Below are 26,593 nucleotides of genomic sequence, written 5' to 3'. Positions count from 1 at the left end.
ACATATCCTGGCCTGAGAGGCGACATCATCGTTTTGGAGACCCGCCTCCCCATTTTGTAGTAGTAGTAGTAATAGCAGTAGTCACCACTAAACCAAAAGCCAGGCCACATAGGGGCCAGCCATGACCTCACGTCCGAATTCAACCCAACACCGGCAAGCAATGCAAGTCAGGGATCTAACATGTCAAGATAGGGCTCTCAAAACCGGAACCGGTTGATAGGCCACAATATTCGCGACTTTGTGACTCGAAAGATCTGATGGGTGGTGGTACCACTAAACCAGAATCAAACTTACTGTAGTCAGCAATAATTGAATAACAATTCACCGTGTGCCTGAACAGTAGCTGCCGGCCCCTTACTACCTTCAAATACAAAACGTTCTAATAATACAGATGCCATTTTATTATTACTAGCTGTACCTGGTCAGAGAGAAGGCGTTACCTTCTAGGTGGCCCGCCCCACCCCTTCAGGGTGGGGAATGAGAACTTCACTAGGTCAGTACTAGCTGTATTGCCCGGCGTTGCTCGGGTACTTTAATGAATGTTTACATTTAGGATTTATATTATCTGTTAATCACGTGTGATTTGATTTTTTAGATTTCTTTATTTTTCCCTACAATGTGCTTTACGTCGCCCCATCTAATGGCGACGATGGGACAGGAAAGGGCTAGGAGTGGGAAGGAAACAGCCGTGGCCTTAATTAAGGTACAGTCCCATCATTTGGCTGGTGTGAAAATAGGAGACCACGGAAAACCATATGCAAGGCTGCCGACCGCGGGGTTCGAAACCACTATCTCCCGAATAATGGATACTGGCCGCATTTAACCGACTGCAGCTATCGAGCTCCGTAATTTCTTTACTATGACACTGATTTATATTTGACGAACTATTTTGCGGTTTTAAAACTTTTAGTTTCAGATTACTTTGTTTTGCGTTAAATAAACTTTGTCCTTTTAGGAGCGCATTGTCTGAGACGTACTTGATCCTTTGAAATGAATACCAAAAATAAGTGAAATAATCGTGTGTATTTACGCGTCGCTCCACATATATGTACACGGTTCCAGTTGTCACCGGAACTATCAACAGTCAGCTTAGGGGCCGCGAAATCTATGGATGATTCAACACTAATCTCGGTCAGTTTGAACCTTATCTTTATCACCCATTTTCAACTCCCACGCCGAAGAAGGCTGAACTTGTACTTAAAGGGAATCCCGAGTGTCACAATTCATCTCGTCGAGCCCGATAACTATGGATTTCACTCGAACATTGGTCGTTTTCGATTATTTATGCATCTCCCCCCCCCCCCCGCACTCCTCAGGCGTGCTAAAGGTGTAATATCCTACCAGTATTTTTAACTGCGGAGCGAGTTGGCCATGCGGTTAGGGTCGTGCAGCTGTCAGCATGCATTTGGGAGGTAGTGGGCTCGAACCTCACTGTCGTCAGCCCTGAAGATAGTTTTCCGTGGTTTCCCATTTTAACACCAGGTTTACCTTAATTAGGCCACGGTCACTTCCTCCTCATTCCTAGCATATGTGTACCAAGTTTAATTGAGACCTATACTGAAGCATACACATGTTCATCCATAATCTCGGCTATTTTCGAAATTTTCTTTGCCACCTCTTTCTAACCCCCCCCCCCCCCCATGCCGCTGAGAGCTGAAGTTGGACTTAAATGACATCCAGAGTGCCACTATTCATCTCAAGGACCCCGAAAACTATGGATTTGACATTGTTTTCGATTATTCTTACATGCCAATCTACCTCCCCCGTGCCCTTGCGGGTGCTAGGGGTGTTTTTTCCCCACACATTATTCTTTTATGGATAGTACGGTAAGTCATCTGTGACCAAGTTTTGTTGAAATTCGTCTTGTGGTTTAGGAGGAGGTGTGGAACAAACCCACATACATATGAATACAATGACTTTTATGTATATCAAGATTATTATTATTATGTCCGGCTCCATAGCTAAATGGTTAGCGTGGTGGCCTTTGGTCACAGGGGTCCCGGGTTCGATTCCCGGCAGGGTCGGGAATTTTAACCATCAATGGTTAATTTCACTGGCACTGGGGCTGGGTGTATATGTCGTCTTCATCATCATTTCATCCTCATCACGACGCGCAGGTCACCTACGGGTGTCAAATAGAAAGACCTGCACCTGGCGAGCCGAACATGTCCTCGGACACTCCCGGCACTAAAAGCCATACGCCATTTCATTTTATGATTATTATTATTATTATTATTATTATTATTATTATTATTATTATTATTATTATTATTATTATTATTATTGTCTTATGTATATTTACTATCCTCAGACTTATTTTCTAAACAGAACCGCGTGAGGAGCGCTAATAAGGGGCACCAACACCGGACATTAATCAAGGCCACCAAGGGGGTCAGGCGGCTTATTCTATTACAGATTGGACCACGCTCGAGTTCTCTGACAAGATTTCGAGGAAGCAACATGCATGAGAGAGAGTAAGATCAACCAGCAGCACGAGCGGGCAGCCAAGTCTCCTGTAATGCCGCTGCCACGACAACCACTCGCCGAGTTCTCAGCCTAGGAACAGCTTCGCAGTGGTTACGCCCCTACCAGCATTAGCCAGCAGTCCAGAGAGCTTTCTCATCCGGTACTACCAGGCCAGCCCTGCGATCTTCATACCAGAACTCACCTTAAGTACTGAAGAAAGCAATTTGTCATGACAGCTTGGTGTCCTGGGTGCGTGGCTTGTCTGTCGCACCAACCTTAAACTGGCCTGGCACGACTTAGGCAACATGTTGTCACACAGTCAGGTCCGTACGTGCGTTTGACCATTCCAATGCTTCAAACACATCCCCCCTTTTACCCAACCCGTGTATCCTACCTTGTACCGTTCACGACCTGGAGCTGAGGGTCAAGGTACCGGAGTCAGCCGGAAGTCGTGTAGCCGGGCAGCCGCGACCCTGACAGCCCAGTAAGCTAGACCCGGCAATCGGGACAGATACCATGAACTACACACGGACAGGACCTTCCTAGATACTCCGACTAGCCTTCCCGGTAACCCGCCCTGCCGCTCCAAGACAACCTCGGTATACTGATTACCAGACCCGGTAACCAAGATCCTACCCTACCCCACCTCAAACAAATTCGAACCACGACCTGCCCTGCCTCTCCAAGACCACCTTGGTATACCGATTACCATACCCGATAACCAAGACCATACCTTGCCCACTACAAAACTCAAAGCTACGACCACTACCAGTCCAAGAGTCAGGCCCACCTCGGTGGATTGAGTAGCGGAGAGCCCTACGACCAAGATATCCCAGTCTTACTTCGACTAACAGCCTAAGGGGCGCTATTATCTGTTAGTCGCGTATTATAAAACTTAATCTTAAGTTTAACTAGAGATTAATTTTACTGCCACTCATCTACCGTTTAAACTGAAGTTTAAGAATACATAACCTTAGAACATGGCAGAACGAATGGATCTCGAAGATATTTTTGAGACGTTTGAAGTAATACTAAGCGATGATGAAGAAGTGGTTCAAATTATTGAACGACCACGGGCACCATGAGTTTTTCGAGCAAGAGCACGTCACTTTCATATAGCCTATGGAATGAAACAGGGTTTTTAAATAGGTTTAGGCTTACAAAACAGACTGGCATAACCCTATTTCAGCAAATTGGTGCTGGAATAAAACATGCAATGAAAAGGTAAGAATGTAAGAATGACTTTTTGAACTGTTTGAAGATCAAAAGTGTAAATTTTAGAAAATAAAGTATCTTCCTTCTATTTCAGAAATCATGCTGTAGAACCCCTCAATCAGCCACTAATAGCATTGCGGGTTTATGCCTCCGGTAGTATGTTTATTACAACGGGAGATTTTGGAGGAATTCATAAGGACACTGTTTCACGGACTATATAAATATTTCTGTACTAATTGCACAAGCAATTGTATTTCCTTACAAGTAAAATTAGGACAACGTTTATTGGTTTTATCCGTCGTTTTGCCTACAAGAAGGAAACAAAACATTATCGATAGTCATATTTTCTTGCAAGTCACTGCAAAATATTATCGACAGTCATCTTTTCTCGCAAGTCACTGCTACCAAGATCGTACATTTCCTTCTTCACCTCAGTTTAATTTAGGCCGGCCATTATAAGACTCAACATCGGTTTAAACTCAAGTTGCAGTTTAACTCAACCTTCAGTTTAAACCTTCATTATAATACTGGCCCTTACCCAGCTCCAAGTCCAGACCTTTTGACATAAATATGTCTTATGGCTGGGGGTCATCCGAAAATTTGCGCAACGTGACGCGACAGAATGTGTGACGGAAGTGATCGTGCAGACAGTGATGTAAGGTAGGCCTATGGATGGACGGTGAGACAATGTTACCTAGCAACGGTGCAGGCTATTGCCCGGTTTCTGGAATGGTGAGATATCTTTCAGATAGCTATTGCTTTATTACAGCTGTCGACTCGATAGATCTTCGCTGCGTTGCACATCGGAATAAGAGCTAACTTATCGAACTGTCAACTATTGGCCCATTATTCAAGTTCCATAAATACACACTAGATGCCACCCCTCGTACTGCTTTGTTTTTGTGCATTAGATTATTTTGTTCCCTAGATTGCCAGGCGCATGCGCACAAGTAATGCATCGTATTTGAGCTTTCTGTGCAGCTCCAACTATCCCCTCTTTGCCATGCAGCGAGAAATTGGTATTCGACTAGTTCTTCTAGACGTTGGTGACAGTTTCGTAGTGTTGAAGGACTGTCAGAAGAATTTGACATTGTTTGAGGATATCTAATGAAATATGCACACCAGTAGCACGTGTCACGCGCGATCCTGTTTGCACTGAGCCTTATAAGTATACCGTACCGGTGTCTCTTTCCTGTTATTCCAAAATATGAACATTGTTTGACCACAGTTTAACGATATATATCGGGTAATTAACATAATTATATAACCTGTTAGTTCCTTGTAATGTAATATCGTTAATTAAAAACAATCCCACGATAAGAGTACCGGTATATGCTCACTGTCAATGCAAGTAGGCCTGCAGTAGGCCTAGAGGATAAATGTGTAATTATCTGTTATACTCAGTTACTGGTACCAGAGCTTTTATGGACACGAATGCAGTCGCAGATACAAATATGAGTCTTAAAGGGTATCGTAATTAATACTCGATCAACAGGGTACAATGGACGATAATCGATATAAAAACCAAACCTCATGGTACTACAGCCCTTGAAGTGCCTTGGCTTACCAAGCGACCGCTGATCAGCCCGCCCGTAGACCTGCAGATTACGAGGTGTCGTGTGGTCAGCTCGACGAATCCTCTCGGCCGCTAAACTTGGCTTTCTAGACCGGGGCCGCTATCTCACCGTCAGATAGCTCCTCAATTCTAATCACGTAGGCTGAGTGGACCTCGAACCAGCCCTCAGGTCCAGATAAAAATGCCTGACCTGGCCAGGAATCGAGCCCAGGGCTTCCGGGTATGAGGCAGGCACGCTACCCCTACCACCACGGGGACGGCGGTCTACTATATAACGCAGACATATGATTCCAATATTGTATAGAGCCTCCGTGGCTCAGGCGGCAGCGCGCCGGCCTCTTACCGATGGATTCCGTGGTTCATATTCCGGTCACTACATCTGAGATTTGTGCTAGTTTTTCCCCGGGTACTCCAGTCTTCCCTGTCATTTTTTTATTCCAGCAACACTCTCCAGTATTATTTAATTTCATCTGTCAGTCATTAATCATTGCCCCAAAGGAGTGCGACAAGCTTCAGCAGCTGGCACAATTCCTAACCTCGCCGCTAGATGGGGCTTCATTCATTCCGTTCCTGACCTGGTCGAATGACTGGAAACAGGTTGTAGATTTTCATTTTCATAATTCCAATATTGCATCGGCTATTCACTCACGTACGGTAGTGTGCTGCCCACAGAGGGGCTACTTGAGTCATCAACTAAATTTAAATTAATTACATTTCTTAACATCAATTAAAACTTAATTTGGCCTACTTTGAAACTCTCAAGCTACTTCAAAAATTACGTAATCAAATAATACCAATTATTTCTTCATCTCTTCCCTTGTTTAATTAATCAATTAATCAAACCGGTACCAATGTATTTTTTTAAACGATGGAACCACGCTCGATGCTTGGTTGTCACTACAAGTACACCACACAGTGAGCCAAGACACACATAGTTATGCTTTACCTACTAACTCACAAACGCAGCTCACTCTCACAGAAAAACGTCCAACTAATGTGTACCACATTCGTACGACCTGTACTCGTCTACGCCATACCAAACATAGACTTCTTTTACACACGAGTAAAGGGAATCAACGATTTAAGATTAAAATCCCAGACCCCGCCGAGAATTGAACCCAGAGCCTGTACCCTGATCATTCAGCCAAGGAAAAGTAAACTCCTGTCCCCCTCTCTAAATGGTGCAGCTCTTTTCAAGCACACAAGACTTTTGTGATTGAAATGGGCACAGTAGTGGATGTGTAGGCCTAGCAATAAACACACCGTGCCTTCAGAACTACCCTTTCACTCCCTTTCCATCCTTTTCGGTACCGGAGAGGCCTTCAGTACTACCCCTTCACTCCCTTTTCAGTACTGGAGTGGGGCAGCGTTGATTGTTTATGTCGGGACACCATTTCTGTGCATGTACGTACCTGTCCTCCTCCCTATCTTAAATTTCTAAGAGTACCAGGAATCGAACAGCTAATGCCCTAATCATTACACTACCGGGCGAGTTGGCCGTGCGCGTAGAGGCGCGCGGCTGTGAGCTTGCATCCGGGAGATAATAGGTTCGAATCCCACTATCGGCAGCCCTGAAGATGGTTTTCCGTGGTTTCCCATTTTCACACCAGGCAAATGCTGGGGCTGTACCTTAATTAAGGCCACGGCCGCTTCCTTCCAATTCCTAGGCCTTTCCTATCCCATCGTCGCCATAAGACCTATCTGTGTCGGTGCGACGTAAAGCCCCTAGCAAAAAAAAAAAATCATTACACTACAGAGGTGGACGCTCTAGCGCTGATCCGCAGAATACTAAGTTAATGTAGCTCTAAATCCAAATCCCAAGGTGCTACAGTCGCGACGGGCCTTGTTCTACCAAGCGACCGCTGCTCAGCCCGAAAATCTGCAGATTACGGAGTGAAACGTGGTCACTGGGACAAATCCTCTAGACCGGGGCCGCTATCTCACCGTCAGATATCTCCTCAATTGTTCTCTTGTAAGTTGAGTGGACCACGGGGAAGAACACCTGACCTGGCTGGGAATCGAACACGGGGCCTCCTGGTAAGACAGTTTAGCTTAACCGCACGTGAACTGTGCTACCAAATGCTACAATTCTCTCCCGTCAGTACCCAGTATGGTTCTGATTTCAGCCAGTATTGTGAGTCCCGGAACTCACGTGCACTTTGCTCTACCTTGGAACGTAGCGAGGACCTTGGAGTGACTCATGGAAGGGAAAGTGTAAGGTGTTTCTTATGATCAAGAGAATGAGCGACATTTCAGTGTCGTGCTGGGGGTCCGTAACAACTGACTGCGGCCCAAGAATCTTGTTTGTTCGTTTGTTTGTTTGTTTGTTTGTTTGTTTGTTTGTTTGTTTGTTTGTTTGTTTGTTTGTTTGTTTGTTTGTTTGTTTGTTTGTTTGTTTGTTTGTTTGTTTGTTTGTTACTGGGTTAGTCAAGCTAAAAGGTTCACTCCAAGAAACTTCTAAACCGTTAGAGTTACAGAAAAACTGTTTTCACTTTCGGTTATGGTGATAAGGAGCTCGTAACTAGGGTTCGGAGGGCCGATGATCTAGATGTTACACCCCTTTAAACAACAAGCAACAACAACTAGGGTTCGGAAGTTTATGACGTAAAGAAGTACAAAACATGTACGCAAATATGCCTTAAGAACTAGCTAATATGACCTAAAAGTGTAAGAATATGATTTAAGCATTTTAGTGATAGGTAGCAACTGTTACTAACATTAAACGTGCCAAAACGTGATTAGCGATAATACAGCAAAAAACGTTTAATCATGCAAACTGGCAGAGCTACCGTAGGTACTTCAAACCTTTATACCGGTACATTCAGTACCATACCTCTGAGCTCCAGTCCTCACTCTGTTTTCCTAAGAAAACAATAAACCGAGTAATAGCATGCTTACTGGTATCTGTCGGCGTGCGTTCGTACGACATCTCTTTCTCGTAATCACGTCTTCTAAACCTGCTACCTATCTCTTTCTGGAAAGGAAAACAATTTGCACCTACTACAGTATTTTGAAATCCTGTGTTTTAAACTCGACGCAGATAGCATGTACGTCGTAAAAACCTACCCCTCAACCGAAACAAAAATGCTGGAAGTATAACTAAATATGGCCATATATTACTACCATGAGCAAAATATGATCACAACAATAAAAACAGCCGAAATATGCGTTTATATGGAATATGAACTTGCTTTAAACGGTGTCAGGGCCCCATCATCATGTCCAGACATTTTTTCAAATTTCGGGTAAAATGACATCAGGAAAGAAGTATTACTTTTCCTTAATATCCCAACCTTAGAAATAACATAGCGTACAGTCGGTTACCACCGTGAGACTAATATCTGAGATAACAGTACCACATTGTTTTTCAAATTTAAATATATTTATTGAATTAATCAACGACTTCCCGCAATTACGGATTGCCACACTGGACAAAATACAGCGTATCAGGATACAGAAATTGTTATCATATAGAAATATAGCGGTAATAAAGTTTTTAAATTATGGAGGCCCGGACAAATGAGATCTTAGGATGTGTACAGATGCTTTCAGTGCTTTCATAGGCAGCTCGAACTTCTTCCAGAATTCTATGAACAAGGCAGGTACTGTGCCACGAGCACCAACCATTAGGCCGATAATCTCTACTTCATTCAGCTGGTATTTGTTTTTCTAGAACAGTATGGTAGGCGCGAAAATGTTCTGCTTTTCAAGGTGGACTTCAGCAGGCTGGCCGACATTGTGCTCGAATCGGATGGTCGGGTCGTTAATGAAGCCTTTCTTGTCCTTATCTCTGCGAACCATGTGACCTTGCCGCGGTGGGGAGGCTTGCGTGTCCCAATGATGCAGATAGCCGAGCCGCAGGTGCAACCATATCGGATGGGTATCTGTTGAGAGACCAGACCAACGAATGGTTCATCGAAAGGGGGGTACCAGCCTTTCGGTAGTTGCAAGGGCGGCAGTCTAGATCATTGACTGATACGGCCTTGTAATAATACTCAACATGGCTTAGCTGTGTTGATACTGCTACACGGCTGAAAGCAACGGGAAACTACAGCCGTAACTACCTCCCGAGGACATGCAGCTCTCTCTGTATGAATGATGTACGGATGATGGCTTCCTCCCGGGTAAAATATTCCGGAGGTAAACTAGTCCCCCATTCGGAACTCCGGGTGGGGACTACACGAGAGGGGGCGATCATCAGGAAGATGGATACTGACATTCTGCGAGTCGGAGCGTGGAATGTTAGAAGTTTGAATCGTTGTGGTAGATTAGAGAATCTGAAAAGGGAGATGGATAGGTTAAAGTTAGATGTAGTTGGTATAAGTTAAGTACGTTGGCAGGAAGAACAAGATTTTTGGTCAGGCGACTACCGAATTATCAACACAAAATCAAACGGGGAAATGCAGGAGTTGGTTTAATAATGAATAAGAAAATAGGGCAGCGGGTAAGCTACTACAACCAGCATAGTGAAAGAATTATTGTCGTCAAGATAGACACCAAACCAATGCCCACCACAATAGTGCAGGTCTATATGCCTACTAGTTCAGCGGATGACGATGAAATCGAAAGAATATATTAGGAGATAGAAGATTTAATACAATATGTAAAAGGTGACGAGAATCTAATTGTGATGGGAGACTGGAATGCAGTGGTAGGCCAAGCAAGAGAAGGTAGTTCAGTAGGAGAATTTGGATTGGGACAAAGGAACGAAAGAGGAAGTTGGCTGGTTGAATTCTGCACTGATCATAATTTAGTCCTTGCTGATACCTGGTTCAAACAGCACAAACGACGGCTGTATACGTGGACGAGACCCGGAGACACTGGAAGGTATCAAATAGACTTCATTATGATTAGGCAGAGATTCAGAAACCAGGTGTTGGATTGCAAAACTTTCCCAGGAGCAGACGTGGACTCTGACCACAACTTGTTGGTCATGAAATGCCATCTGAAGTTGAAGAAATTGAAGAAAGGAAAGAATGCAAAAGATGAGATCTAGACAAGTTGAAAGAAAAGAGTGTGAGGGATTGTTTCAAGGAACATTTTGCACAAGGACTAAATGAGAAGGCTGAAGGAAACACAGTAGAGGAAGAGTGGAGAGTCATGAAAAATGAAGTCAGTAGGGCTGCTGAAGAAATGTTAGGAAGGAAGAAAAGATCAATTAAGAATCAGTGGATAACTCAGGAGATACTAGACCTGATTGATGAACGACGAAAATACAAGAATGCTAGAAATGAAGAGGGCAGAAAAGAATACAGGCGATTAAAGAATCAAGTGGAGAGAAAGTGCAAGGTAGCTAAGGAAGAATGGCTGAAGGAGAAGTGCAACGATGTCGAAGGCTGTATGGTCCTGGGAAAGGTAGATGCTGCATACAGGAAAATCAAGGAAACCTTTGGAGAAAGGAAATCTAGGTGTATGAATATTAAGAGCTCAGATGGAAAGCCACTTCTAGGGAAAGAAGACAAAGCAGAAAGATGGCAGGAGCATATCCAACAGTTGTATCAAGGTAAAGATGTAGATAATTTGGTTCTGGAACATGAAGAGGCTGTTGATGCTGATGAAATGGGAGACCCAGTTTTGAGGTCAGAGTTTGACAGAGCTGTGAGTGACCTAAATAGGAACAAGGCACCTGGAATTGATGATATTCCCTCTGAATTACTGACTGCCTTATGAGAAACCAGCATGGCAAGGTTATTTCATTTAGTGTGCAAGATGTATGAGACAGGAGGAGTCCCATCCGATTTTCGGCAGAATGTTGTTATACCTATTCCCAAGAAAGCCGGTGCTGACAGGTGTGAAAACTACCGCACCATTACTTTAGTATCTCATGCCTGCAATATTTTAACACGTATTATTTACAGAAGAATGGAAAAACAAGTTGAAGCTGAGTTGGGAGAAGATCAGTTTGGTTCAGAAAAAATGTAGGAACACGTGAAGCTATCCTGACTTTACGTCTGATCTTAGAGGATCGAATCAAGAAGGACAAGCCCACGTACATGGCATTCGTAATGTCGATTGGACCAAGCTATTTATGATTCTCAAGATGATAGGGATCAGATACCGAGAACGAAGAATTATCTACAATCTGTATAAAAATTAGTTTGCAGTGATAAGAATCGAGGGCTTTGAAAAAGAAACAGCAATCCAGAAAGGAGTGAGGCAAGGCTGCAGTTTGTCCCCTCTCCTTTTCAATGTTTACATAGAACAGGCAGTAAAGGAAATCAAAGAGGAATTTGGAAAGGGAATCACAGTCCATGGAGAGGAAGTCAAAACCTTGAGATTTGCTGATGATATTATTATTTTATCTGAGACTGCAGAAGATCTCGAGAAGTTGCTGAATGGTATGGATGAAGTCTTGGGTAAGGAGTACAAGAAGAAAATAAATAAGTCGAAAACAAAAGTAGTGGAGTGCAGTCGAACGAAGGCAGGTGATGTAGGAAATATTAGATTAGGAAATGAAGTCTTAAAGGAAGTAGATGAATATTGTTACTTGGGTAGTAAATAACTAACGATGGCAGAAGTAAGGAGGACATAAAATGCAGACTAGCACAAGCAAGGAAGAGCTTTCTTAAGAAAATAAATTTTCTCACTTCAGACATTGATATCGGAATTAGAAAGATGTTTTTGAAGACTTTCGTGTGGAGCGTGGCATTGTATGGAAGTGAAACATGGACGATAACTAGCTCAGAAAGAAAGAGAATAGAAGCTTTTGAAATGTGGTGTTACAGAAGAATGCTGAAGGTGAGATGAATAGATCGAATCGCGAATGAAGAGATACTGAATCGAATTGGTGAGAGGAGATCGATTTGGCTAAATTTGACGAGAAGAAGAGATAGAATGATAGGATTCATCTTAAGACACCCAGGACTTGTTCAGTTGGTTTTTGAAGGAAGTGTAGGTGGTAAGAACGGTAGGGGTAGACCAAGGTATGAATATGACAAGCAGATTAGAGCAGATGTAGGATGCAATAGTTACGTAGAAATGAAAAGGTTAGCACAGGATAGGGTGGCATGGAGAGCTGCATCAAACCAGTCCTGGACTGATGACTCAAACAACAACAACATCTTTAAAGGCAATTATATCAGTTCGTCTTGTACTGCCTGCCATAGACAAGCCTTGATCTTCTTCGTGAACGTGGAAGTTTTTACTTTGGAGTTCTTCCGCAATCAGTGATCTTAACTTGCGGTGACGTGAGTTTCCCAGTACCTCGAATTATAATTCATCATCATTAGAGTCCGGAATCTTATGTTCTTACATATTCTATTCCTTTACTTGTAGACAACTGAAAATGTCGATGAATTGTGGTTCTGATATGGTTGTACCTGTTTCATTTTACATATTCTTAGTAATATTACATATTTTTACATATTATTACATATTATTTCTCTACATATCTAGGTAGGCTAATTATTTTTTAAAAAATGTGTCAGCTCGTTTACGCTTCAGACTATATAAAATAATCGGGCCGGCCCCGCGGTGTAGGGGTAGCATGCCTTCCTCTTACGCGGAAGCCTCGGGCTCGATTACCGACCAGGTCAGGGATTTTTACCTGGATCTGAAGGCTGTTTCGAAGTCCACTCAGCCTTCGTGATTACAATTGAGGAGCTATGTGACGGTAAGGTGGCGGCCCCGGTCTAGATCCCCCTGTGTGTAGGGGCGGTAGAATAACACCCACGCTGTCCCCCGCCTGTCGTAAGAGGCGACTAAAAGGGGCCCCAGGGGCTCTCAACTTGCGAGCGTGGCTTGGCGACCATGGGGCCGTCAGCTGAGTTCTGGCGTTGCTTCCACTTACTGTGCCAGCTTCTCGCCTTCATCTATCTCATCCAACCTCCCTTGGTCAACTCTTGTTCTTTTTCGACCGCGAAGGTATTAGAACACTCGAGGCCTAGGGAGTATTTCACTATCACACCCTTCGTGGCCCTTGTCTTGCTTTGTCCGATACCTTCATTTTTCGAATATATTATCGGATCCCTTCAATTTTTTCTCTTTGATTAGTGTTACTGTATATACAGGATGGTTGCCCAGTTATACTTCCTCTTAAAACAATAATCACTACCACCACCCCGGTCTAGAAAGCTAAGAATAACCGCCGAGAGGATTCGTCGTGTTGACGACATGACACCTGGTAATTTGGAGGCCTTCAGGCTGAGGAGCGGTCGCTTGGGAGGCCATGGCCCTTCGGGGCTGTTGTGCCATTGTTTTTTTCTTTGTAAAATAATTGACGAATTTAATTTCATACAGAATATATTTCAAATGATAAAATTGGCTTTAAAATACCTTTATAGTTAGGACTTCTAAGCCTTTGTCTGTGAATTACAGTAGGTCTGAGTGCCTTAATTGCATACAACAGCACTAATCCTTTCTGAGAATCTGGAATGGCTAGGTGCCTTTCATTAGTCAGAGTTTCTAACAAACTCAATGCAGTCTTGAAAAGAAGTTCTTCAAGCTCTATCGGTTGCGAACAAGAACAGCCACCGGAAGATATTTGAACCTGCTAGTTTTATGTTATAAAATATGCACCGGTGACTTCTTACCCATGTTGAACGGTCCTTCTCAGCCTACAAGAGCGTTTTATCCGATGAACGCCAAAGCACCACAATGAAAAACATGGAGAAGTACTTGGTGACACACTGCGCAACGCAATAAAGCAGTTAACGTACTATTTGTGTCATTCCTCTTTCAGTCGCCTCTTACGACGCAGTGAATACCGTGAATATATTCCACTGCCCTCACCCACAGGGGAATTATATTGCATAACCCTTGTATAAATTGATGCGAAGTAATTTATAAAAATAGTATGAGGAATGAACTTCGAACCCACATTCGGCATCATATGTATCACAAATCATGAATTGTTTTGAGGCAGATTATCAGGTGAACAGGTCCAGTGATATCTGGAAATTAAGAAAACTGTTGTGAAACATTTTATTCTACAAAGGCAGCCGCTTGAATTACCCCCCTTCTTTTTGTTTTGCATCGGTGAACTATCAGCGAAGATCCAGCATTAGCTACGACTTGTAATAACGATCAACATTTCCGATGGTAGAAGATATTTCTTAACACATGGAACCCAAGGTTATGAGTGAATTGCATCAGTTATTTGTGCGTGGGAGAATTTGGTCACGATTCCTCCGCATCCTTCACCTACTTCATATGTCACAACTGCGCACTGTAATAAGCTGCTACTTGTATCCTAACTCCCTACGGTAGGAGGAGTCTGAAAGTAACGGCGAACACGACGGCCGCTCTTATCATTTATAAAATGAATACGTATTTGGGCTGAGGGTCTATCTGGAATTAGAGTCATCAATTTCCCGACACCATTGTAACCATGGCAACCAGTGTTCCTCTATGTGTACCAGGTCAGTAGCGTCATCTCAAAAACCATGAACTGGCCGGAAAACGAACCCAGGGCCTTGGAATGAGAGACAGGCACGCTACCTCCACACCAAAGGGCTGGCCAATAATAATAATAATAATAATAATAATAATAATAATAATAATAATAATAATAATAATAATAATAATAATTGTTACGGGGTTACCCGTGGAACAGCAGAGGTGAAAGAAGGTGCGGGCTGGAATGGGTCTAACTACAAAACCGAGAAATGAATTAAAATTTCATTAAAGGTTATAATTATTTTCAAAACAGCCAAACTTAACAGATTTGATATAGAATTTCCAACTTTAACCGATAACAACAAGTAAAAAGGTACCAGTAACAAAATTCAAGTCTAGGAACGACAAAATTTGGTGGTATAACAGAACTTAGGCTTCAAGCCTTCACTTTACATTTCCTGAGCTCTCAGCTCCCAAACACATATTTACCAAAGGGCAGAAAAACCCTAATAACATGGAGCACCTTCACATCTCAAGCCTCTCTGAGGCACTTTTACCACAAATAAAAGAGCTAACCCGCTCTCAATTTTCTGAGCCTATCCAAGGCAACAACCAACATTACTATCAACTGCCCCCAAGGCACATCTACAAAGAAACAGAGGTATCTTGTACCCAACCTACTGGGCCTTCGTTGAAAAAGAATAGGATAAGTAAATGACCCAAAATGCAAAGCAGAATGGAGGCGTGTACTTGCACTCCTACATGAACACTTGTTAAAACCTAAGGGGCACTAGGCCGATTAAACAGGGGCTATTCCCACACTAGGGAGGTGACTCGTATAAGAAAATGTTAATACATTAAGAGTAGAAAATCGGTTATGAAAACGTAGTCACCTCAAATCAAAAATGAAGGGGAGCTCGAGAGTGTAAAGCACTCTCTATCCCCGATTTACAGTGAAAGTAATAAGAAAATTTTACATAAGCCGGCACTAAGTTACATTTTTAGACAGGTAGGTTACATTGAAAAGGTTTCGGACCTTCCCCGAGGGTTAAACTGCTGAGCTAGCAAGAAATAAAGATGTTAAACGGCCATTACCTTCGTTGAAGAGCTGCTGCCCGAAGGAAGAGGCGCTACCCGCCCCCTGCTATACTTCCATACACTAAGCAAGATGTTGTTGAAGTCGCCAAGAGCCGTAAAAATCAGCAGTTTTATACCCTCGTGGAAGATTCGAGACCTCTCATGAATAATTAAGACAGTCGTTTATTGGCTGACTAAAATTTACACATCAAAATTGGAGAAGAATGACAGAAATTATTGATTGGCTAACTTCAAAACTGGCGGAAAGAAAGATTTATATTGCCAACCCACAAATGAAAGAACGAAATTTGGTAAAGAACAAACTTATGAATAAAAAATTTCTTCAAATAAAGTTCTACCACTTCGCACCAGGGCGCATGGTCATAGTTTGTAGAGACATCTATCAGAGAATGTCCACACTTCTTGATAATTAGTAAACAAAAGCAGTTCGAAATTAACACGGTGACATCTTCTGAGAAACTGTTGAGATAATTCAGTTTTTAGAGTTCAGAGTTTCTGCCGTAGGGGAGTACTTTAAGGCGGAAAATTGAAAAGTGCGGCGTAGAGGTGTACCAACCGGTACAATAATAATATCAATAATAATATTTAGAGCCCGGATTTCCATGCACTATCAGATCCCAAAATAGCATGCATTCATGCACTATCATATGGCAAAACATGCAAAATAAACTGGAAAATATGCACTATCAAAATTCAGTTCCTTTTGAAACATAGTACAACTACCGTAATTTCTCCAAACTGTCTTTATCTAAGCTCATACGTTTATCTGTCAGCATATTCTTAAACACAGAAAATGGTCTTTCTACGTCACAAGAAGTGACAGGTGCATACTTAATGAAGACATTTGGGACAATGTGAGATCAAATTGTGCGTCTTTTGCACTTTCACCACAATGAGTATTATATAAGTTTGACGAATTCAAAGTCAGGATTTGAACGGATCACTTTGTTCGACCTATCTCTAGCTACCGCAGCTACTTCTCCGTGTGATGATTCCAGACACTGTTGAATGTCCTCAATAACTGGTAACGATTGCCTGTTGACGAGTGAGAGCTCCGGGTAAGAAATTCTAGGATAACAACGAAAGAGGGTTGAGTGCAAAACCAAGGTTTGTAAGTTGCTATCTCACAATCTCAGTAACGCGGCGCCACAGAAGTGTGATACTAGTTTTGTTTTGTCCGTCTAACCTACTGTAGAAGAACAAATGAGCCGTCAATGAATAATGCACAATATAAGGTTCAGTTTATAGCAGTGTTTAACCGGCACAGCTTATTCCTAAGAATTACAGAGATCGACGTGGGGACTTCAAGGCTAAAGTCAATGTTTACACAAGCAACAGATAAGAAATTGCTTTGTTAACCCTTTATAAGACAGTACTCAATAAAACACTTTATTTTCTAACAAACTTTATTTACAGGCTCTATAAGTGCTAAATAATACAATTTAACAGAAAACAAAGACAATCCAGTGCTCAGGAGGACAGTAATAAAATGGAAATTTACTTCCGACCGCCTGCTGTCTGCCATTCACAAGTGGGAACATATTTCAGTTCAGTTAGTTCACTTTTTATTCAGCAGAAAGATTTCGGACACCTATGTGGGCTCTGGGCAGCATATTCCCACATACAATGTGAAAGAAATGTAGGGCCTATATCTCAGAACTCCTCAATTGGTAAAAGGAAGTAAATAATCTCAGAACAAATGAGAAAAATGCACAATAAACAAAGAAAATTCATGTAAATAGTATATAGACTTATAAAATGTTGATTTCTTACCCTATTTTCACTTCACAAATCTTGTTCACAACAGGCATTGCGCTGGCACAATATCACTATTCAGATGTTTTCCAAAGAAGCTAAAGATTCTAAGGAGATCAGAATAGTTCCACATATATTCCCAAGAGTGCAGCACACATCAGTACATGAGAAATAAACTCCTAGCGCCCAGAAATGACAAAAAATTGAGGTGGGAAAATAATTCCCACCGCCTTATAAAGGCGGATTATAGAACGTCTACCGTATGTACTAACTTTGGTTGTAACATACGATGCCAGGAATACATTACGTCCGTCTGTCAGTAAGAGACAAACAGTATAACGTGCAAAAATGGCCCCAAATTCTGCACACCAAAATTCATAAAAGGCGCTATTATGCAAGTTAACGTTATACATGATTCAAAGTCAGAAGAAAATTCGTATTATGCAATATTAAACGTCCAACTGTTCGCTAAAAAATCCAAAATCCTAAAAAATAAGCATTAAGCATGAATTTTCTCCTAAAAAGGCCAAAACATGCAAACATATAGGGGAAAAGAACGATTATATGGAATCGTTAAGCCATTAAAGGAATATGTGCAAAGTTTCAGAAGTGTAATTGGTTTATTGAAAAACATGAATTTGCATGGATATCCGGACTCTACTACTACTACTACTACTACTACTACTACTACTACTACTGCTCTTTTTCGCTAGTTGTTTTACGTCGCACCGACACGGATAGGTCTTATGGCGACGATGGGACAGGGAAGAGCTAGGAGTTGGAAGAAAGCGGCCGTGGCCTTAATTAAGGTACAGCCTCAGCATTTGCCTGGTGTGAAAATGGGAAACCACGGAAAACCATCTTCAGGGCTGCCGACAGTGGGGTTCGAACCTACTATCTCCCGAATACTGGATACTGACCGCACTTAAGCGACTGCAGCTATCGAGCTCGGTACTACTACTACTACTACTACTACTACTACTACTACTACTACTACTACTACTACTACTACTACTAAGAAGAAGAAGAAGAATAAGAATACTATCAATTATTATTAGATTTATATTTTTTAAGTCTAGAATGTCTTTCGTGTCTTCCATTTTCTCACAGCCTTGCCATTCTTTTGTGGATACACTAGTTTTTCTTTCGATTTATCCGAACTCTATATCTCCCCTGTGGAGGGACTCGAGGGTTGCATTCTGTACCCTATCCCCATGTATGTTGTAAGAGGCTGCTAGGACGGGAGCAACCAAAGAATCTGTACTCACTTTCTCATCTATGCATGATTCTGTATTTTTCCGTGAAGGGAACTTTTCCAACGTTATTGTAAGTTCTTTCCTCCTAGCATTTTCGTGAAATATTTGGCTATAAATCGCTGTTATAAGATAGTAAAAATTCCCTATAGCGACATCAGTTTTAGCAAGACCACTTCTAAAGCATCAGGTATTCCGTGATACTAACAATCGCGTCTTATATAATGCGCTGGGCTGAATTCTTCAGGTGGTAGAACGCTGGCCTTCTGACCTTAAGTGACGGGTTCGATCCCAGCTCAAGGTACTCAGATACGTCAGTCTCGTGTCGATGTCGGTTAAAGAACTCCTGCAGGACAAAATTCCCGTACCTCGGTGTCTCCGGAAACCATAAAAGTAGATCATGGGACGTAAAACTAGTCACATTATCACGTGTATAACATCATTCTAAACCTCAGTTTGGATTAGGAATTCCGCCGTGTTGAATTCCATCCGAAGAAATATGAGAGATATTTTCTTAATCAAGGGCAGTTTTCCATTAAAATAAAAACCAATACACATTATTGACTCATTTCGTTTTACTTTATTGTATACTACAGTAGCAAACAAATACAAATACAGGTGTAGCAACAAGGGAGACAAAACTTTCAGGGCACATTCCTCACACGTAGAAGAGGAAGTGCAACTAGGAAAGCATCCTTTATTAACCCTTAACTTGGCACAACAAACTTTTAATCTGAGATTTTTGCCACATGTACATATTCTTCATCTTGTGAGCTCTCCAACATCTATAAAAATACTTAAAAAAATATTTAGTTGGTTTTTATAGTAAAAATCTAAAAAAATATATATGTATCCATATGGATACAGTGCCAAGCATTCTGATATTGACTTTCACTTTTAATATGTATCCATATGGATACATTGCCAAGAATTACATAAACATGGAAACTATAAATTCTCAATCTAAAGGTATCAATGAACTGATGTTAAAAATATTTAATAACACATGAACCCACACTTCAATATCATGATCAAAATGATTGTTCAGCTCAGCTCAGAAAAGTTTCTTGTGATGGAAGTGGTAAAAGCAGTTCTTGTCCTTGGTTATGCACAGTCTTGCCCGACACTTGATGCATTCCATGCGGGTTTGTCCATTCTTGCAGTAACGACAGCGCCCCTTTTCACAATGTTGTGGGAAGTGCTCTTGACGATCATAGCGAACATCTGCATCGACTTGAGTTCTTGGGCATCCTGTTGCAGGTATTGTCGGTGAATGATTCACTGAATGCTGCTTGCCTTTTGCCATCAGTTTCTCAGCAATGTTCCATCGAAACTGTTTCAACGAATCATTCTTTATGTTTTCTTTCCTACAATCACGTCTATACATAAGCCAGGCATTACACACACACATATCTATGATTTGAGCGAATATAGCAAGGTACCACCTATGAGTTCGTAATGCAGTCCGGTACAATGCTATCAACATATCTGCAAGATCTACCCCTCCCATATAGGCATTGTACTTAAGCACTATATTGGGGCAAGGTACATTGATCTTTGCACGAGGTTCTACACATTGTTGCTGCATCGTCTTGACCTGACCAGAGCCTGCTTTCTTGGTCACAAGTTTCTTGTTCTCGTGTCGTTTAATTGTTCCCAAAGGTTCAACCTCACAGAAGGTACTTGCAAGGCAAACACTTTTGTTGTCTTGCCATTTCACGACGCACACTTTGTTGGTATTACACGATTTCATATCATAGCTGCCTCTGCCCTGTTTTGCGAGCTTCTGGTCCTCACTCAGTGGACATCCCCTCAAACGATTGCTTCTTATTGTACCCATTGACAAAATACCATATTTCTCACGAAGTAAAATCAAGAGCTCGAGTGTTGAAAAGAAGTTGTCGAAGAAAACAAAGGAACATGCTTTTTTCTGTATAGAGCTGCATAAAGCCACAACCACTTTCCCACCAAGACCAAGGCGTTCCTCAGCATCGCTGAACTCATGCTGACGAAATGTGTCCTCACCCCCATACAGTAAGATGTCATAAATCATACCAGTAATTCCTGCTCGTACAAAAATCTTGAACCCCCATTTATGAGGTTTGTTTTTTATGTACTGACGTCTGCTCCCTGCTCGAGTTCCCTTGTAACGGACCATCATTTCGTCCATGCTATACTTCCCTTCTTCTTCCACAGCCAAAAAGTTTCTTCTCACAATATCTACTATGGGACGGATTTTAAAGTATCTGTCACTATCTTGAGCTTGAAGAGTGTTGTCAACAAAGTGCATATATCTACGGATCAACTGATACTTCTTCAAGGGCATTACAGAGGCAATCTTCTCAAAGCGACGAGCTTCAGACCAATAATCAGTGTATGCAGGCATCTGTATCACGCCCATTGCCATCGATATTCCAATAACATTTTGAATGTCTTTTCTCGTAACATGAATGGCGTTATTTCTCAGACTGGAGCTGTATAGAATGGTTTGTTCTACTATAAGGTCCCAAATATCGTCAGAGAAAAAATCAGAAAAATACTGAAGAGGTTTACGAATGATGTTTCTTGGCGGAGTTGTGTTCGTGGAACCATTATCAATGTCTGTGACTAAGTACTTAAATGGTTCTTTTTTCCAGCTAAATTCAGAAGAGCATACCTTATTCTTGACGACCTTTGCATTTCCAGGTCGACCAGAAGGGGATGCTACACGTTTTTTTGCTTTACTATATGCTGAAGGATTGCTAGAATTGAGCACTGATAAAGGTTGATTAATAGAATTGGATTCCATATTTGTAGAACAGCTACTTACAGGTGCAAGTGATGAAAGACTGTTAGGTGAGTGAAAAAATGTAGACAAACCAACGGGATTACTTTCCCGTGTAGATGTTTCTGGAAATGATTCTAAACCTGTATTTCCATTATTGGCAGAAACTGGCAAATGAAAGCAAGATGGTAGGTCAACAGCACATTCACCTTCTTCCATTACTTCAAATTCAATATTGTCAATAACACTATCTTGTTTTACTTCTAGTAGAACATTGACGGGTCCCACAGTCAATTCCTCTGATATTTTCTCATCTTCAAGTGATCTTACTTCCTCTTGGTTTCCTAAAACATCTAGTACGGGATCAGATGTTATTTAATCAGCTGTAATAACGCTGAGTTCTGGACTGATTTCTTTGTGAATATCAGAGAGATTTGTTTGCAAATCATCTCTTGGAATAGAAATCAGGTTACTAGACCCACTGTATATTTCATCGCAGCCTTTGAATACGAGCGATTCTTCATCATCTGAACTACTTGAACCTGAATCGTACGGGGGAACAAGAGCCATAATACGGCTTGCACGACTTTTACACGCTGAAACTACTTCTCTTTGTTCCTTCAGTCCATTCTTGAAAACCGTTGATGAAGAATTGGCCTTAGGATAGTTTGCCATCATTCTATCTGAATGTGTGCGGAATTTCTGAAAGAAAAAAAGAAAGAAAGAAAGAGATTTTAGCACACTACATGACAAAAAACTCAATATGTATCATATACCTTGCACAAAGAACTTAGGAACTTTTCAGTAATAGCAAACTAGAAATAAGCTACTGCACATTAAGTGAAATAATGAAGAAACATGCATTCCCTCTTTAAAGATATAATAATAAAAACCTAACATATGGTAACTTGGTTATGTGAACATATGAATACATAAATATCAAATATTACAAATGTCTACTATTTTGGCAGTGTATCCAATTGGATACATTTGAATCAAACATTATATGTCTACTCTCTTGGCAGTGTATCCAATTGAATACATTTGAATTTCTTCCTGCATCACTAATACTACTAATAATAATTTCAATTTTATCATTTACCTACCTTCTTAATATTATTATCCATGCTGTCTTCAATATAATCACAATAATATCTTCACCAATACTGTAATATTGCCTTGGAAACAGCAACAATATCTAGATGAGTTGACTAGTCAGCGCCATCTTGTAAACTAATGTTTATTACTTTCCCGCTCATTACAAAGTAGTTGCTATATGTTTCAAAGAGATTTCTAATAGTCATGGAATAACATAGGATAGTCAAAGAATATATAATATCAGTTTTACAACATAAAATAAGTGAAATAGTTTTGTGTATCCATATGGATACGGTGCTAAGTTAAGGGTTAACTGTAATCAGAGGGAAAATGAAAGAGAAGGACGTGAAAAGGAAAAACGTCCCAGACGTCGCAAACCTAAAGACGTCGGAGTGGGAAAAGAACAAGAGTTGAACAAGGGAGGTCGGATAGCAAAGATGAGGAGCCTGACACAAGTAAGACAGCTGTGAGCTTGCATCCGGGAGATAGTGGATTCGAGCCCCACTGTCGGCAGCCCTGAAGATGGTTTTCCGTGGTTTCCCATTTTCACACTAGGCAAATGCGGGGGCTGGACCTTAATTCAGGCCACGGCCGCTTCCTTCCCACTCCTAGGCCTTTCCTATCCCACCATCACCATACGACCTGTGTTGGCGCGACGTAAAACAAATTGTAAAGAAAAGCCAAGGGACCCGTGGTCGCCAACACACTCTCCCAGGATGAAAGTCCCTGGGGCCCCTTTCAGTCATATTTTGCGACAGGCAGAGGATGTCGTGGATGTATTATACCACCACGCCCACCAACAAAGGGAAGGGATTTTTCCACCGATTTAGGTCACGTTTGCTTATGCTGTACCGTTTTAGCCACCCACCGATTTTAACACAGGTATAACCACACATTCACAAGACTCATTTATGCCTTGAAACCATATCATATACTGTAGCAGTTCAAAAACCAACAGACAATTGCCAATAGATCCTGAACCTTAAACAGGCCATAAACGCTGTTCAACAGACAACAAATAATAGATTATAATAGACAATTCAGTGAGTGACCCTTGATTATTGATACTGGAGAGGGTGAAACACATGTTTTATATGGAGTTCGAACTTGTTATGACGTACACAGCGTGGGTGAGTGCTGTCCATTTCTGAGAGAGAGATTTCCTGAACTTACTTCGAGGCTCACATCCACGAACGTACCACTGCCAATACTAAGCGAGCATTGCATTCTCACTCATGACTCGTGAAACCTTCCGGGTTATAATTAGACTTGATTTCCCCATGCACTATATGAATATACAGGGTTATTCACCTAACATGTTACACGCAAATAACTTCTAAACCATTAAAATAACGTGCTACATAGTCTCAAGGGGTGATTAACAACCAATAATAATAATAATAATAATAATAATAATAATAATAATAATAATAATAATAATAATAATGTTATTTGCTTTACGTCTCACTAACTACTTTTTCGGTCTTCGGAGACGCCGAGGTACCGGAATTTAGTCCCGCTGGAGTTTTTACGTGCCAGTAAATCTACCGACACGAGGTTGACGTATTTGAGCACCTTCAAATACCACCGGACTGAGCCAGGATCGAACCTGCCACGTTGGGGTCAGAAGGCCAGCGCCTCAACCGTCTGAGCCACTCAGCCCGGCGATTAACAACCGAGCTATTGATATTCACTCCATATTTTTTAATGGAACGGCACAAAATTATACAGCTGATTTAAAAGTTCATCTGCGTACAAGTTCAAATATGTAAGTATTTTCAAAATCGGACAATTACTTTTTGAGATATAAATAACAGCATGAGCGGTTTTGCATGCCGCATCTGACGGCGTGAAGTCGGGCAAGGACATATTGAGGCGCAAGCTGCTTCCTGGCCTTGATTCCAGCCACAGAACGGATACCAGGCATGTACTGTAAACATAATGTGATGTACCGTAACATACCCTGGGTTGTGCAACGTTATTGTATGACTGGCGAACACACAACGGGGAAGGGAGATTAAAGTTGTATTGTTTTGTTTTGACATGTAATAGGCTGCGCTCAGTTTAGCGTTTTTTTCTGACGGATGGAATGGGAAGGATTTGGAAAGAAAGTCGGCCGTGGCCTATCACAAAGATACCTATCTGATATTTGCCTGGTGTTGAACATGGGACACCATGAAAATCAATGTCAGGTTGGGCGAGGCAGGACTCGAATCTACGCTCTCCCGAATGAACGCTACTACAGTCGCGCTGGAGCTCTGTGGAGATTAATGTGTGTAAAGTAAAACATAAATAATATTGTTGCTGCCATCTCACTACGATCAGCTCTGAACATTTGCTTTTCTAGAAGGAGCTCTTCCGGTGGTTTGTGTTTTGTTTATTTCTCAACTCATAGAGTAGTATGAACTGTACACTAAAACCAGTGATAATTGTAGCTTTCGTTATGTTCCCGTCAAGGCAAAGTACTTATTTTATTCGTTTTAAACACATCAACCCTTTCTGTCCTGTCCTGTGTTCGCCTGTCATACACACTTTGCAAACCCATCACATGTGTACGAGGTGCTTACATGCCTGGTACCCATTCTGTGGCTGAACTCACTCCCAGGAAACTGCTTGCGCCTCAGAATGTCCTTGCCCGACTTCACGCCGTCTGATGCGGCATACAAAACAGCGCATGCTGTTCTTACTTATATCTCAAAAAGTAATTGTCCGATTTTGAAAATACTAATATATTTGAACTTGTACGCAGATGAACTTTTAAATCAGCTGTATAAATGTGTGCCGTTCCATTTAAAAATATGGAGTTAGTATCAATATCTCGGTTGTTAATCACCCCATGAGACTAAGTAGCACGTTATTTTACAAGACCCTGCGTACCATTTACGAATATGAAAACCGAATGCTGATATTTTTAATGGTTTAGAAGTTATTTGCGTGTAACATGTTAGGTGAATAACCCTGTATATTTAATCTTCTACGAACAACTTCTCGGCTTCTCCATTTAACATTTAAAATGGATGATTTAATACAGAATAGACGTAATAACAAATATATACAAAATGGATGTATGTGTGTAAGTTCTACCATAGCTTTGGAACGCATGGAACAATTTCAGCGAAACTTGGTACACATATGACTTACTGTCGCCCCTATGGATGACGGTACGGAGACAGTGATAAATAAAAATAATCGAAAATGAGCTATATTAGTGTCGAATCCATAGTATTCGAAGTCATTGAGATGAATTGTGACACTCCATTTCCGTTTAAGTCCAAGTTCGGCCCCATCGGCATTTTGGGGAGAAGGGGGGAGGGTGAGAAGGGGTGAAAAATAAAATTTCCAAAATGACCGAGATTAGTGTTGAATTCATAGTTCTTAGGTCGCAATCAGGGCTTAATTTCTTCAAGTGTAGGTGCCGGAACATTTTGCCCCCTTTTCAACTATACGCCGCCTTTCCCCACCGCCCCTAAAAGTCTCAAGTTTTGATATTTGAAAACTTGTGATAAAACTTAAAATGAGAAAGAAATTAAGGTTTTTAAAACAAAATTTCTTATAATCTCCCTGCCAATCGCATCACACTGTTCATACATTGTCACATTCATCGCTGCCGGCGCAGTGGCGAATTATAGTTACGTTACGATTTAATATACGTACAGGGTAACTATTTTAAATCTCCGGTGTGGACTATGTTCCAGTAACCTTTTATTGATAAATCCCTTTAAAAACACTGTGACCGGACGAGTTGGCCGTGCGGTCAGGAGCGCGCAGCTGTGAGCTTGCATCCGGGAGATAGTGGGTTCGAACCCCGCTGTCGGCAGCCCTGAAGATGGTTTTCCGTAGTTTCCCATTTTCATACCAGGCAAATGCTGAGGCTGTACCATAATTAAGGCCACGGCCGCTTCCTTTCCATTCCTAGGCCTTTCCTGTCCCATTGTCGCCATAAGACCTCGGTGCCACGTAAAGCAACTAGCAAAAAACAAATAAAGAAAACTCTCTGTGCAAAAATAATCTCTGTGAGGAGCCGGAACGCCG

At 41.6% G+C, this 26,593-nt stretch overlaps 1 protein-coding gene across 1 annotated transcript in view; it reads left to right on the top strand.

Moving 5' to 3' along the window:
• The window catches only part of LOC136863760 (uncharacterized), a 548,396-nt gene that overhangs the window by 349,561 nt on the left and 172,242 nt on the right, over positions 1-26,593 (top strand). The window lies entirely within an intron of this gene.

The sequence above is a fragment of the Anabrus simplex genome, chromosome 1, assembly GCF_040414725.1.
Source record: "Anabrus simplex isolate iqAnaSimp1 chromosome 1, ASM4041472v1, whole genome shotgun sequence".
Taxonomy (NCBI): domain Eukaryota; kingdom Metazoa; phylum Arthropoda; class Insecta; order Orthoptera; family Tettigoniidae; genus Anabrus; species Anabrus simplex.
Note: the sequence above shows the minus strand (reverse complement) of the source record. Positions and strands in the feature narration are given on the sequence as shown.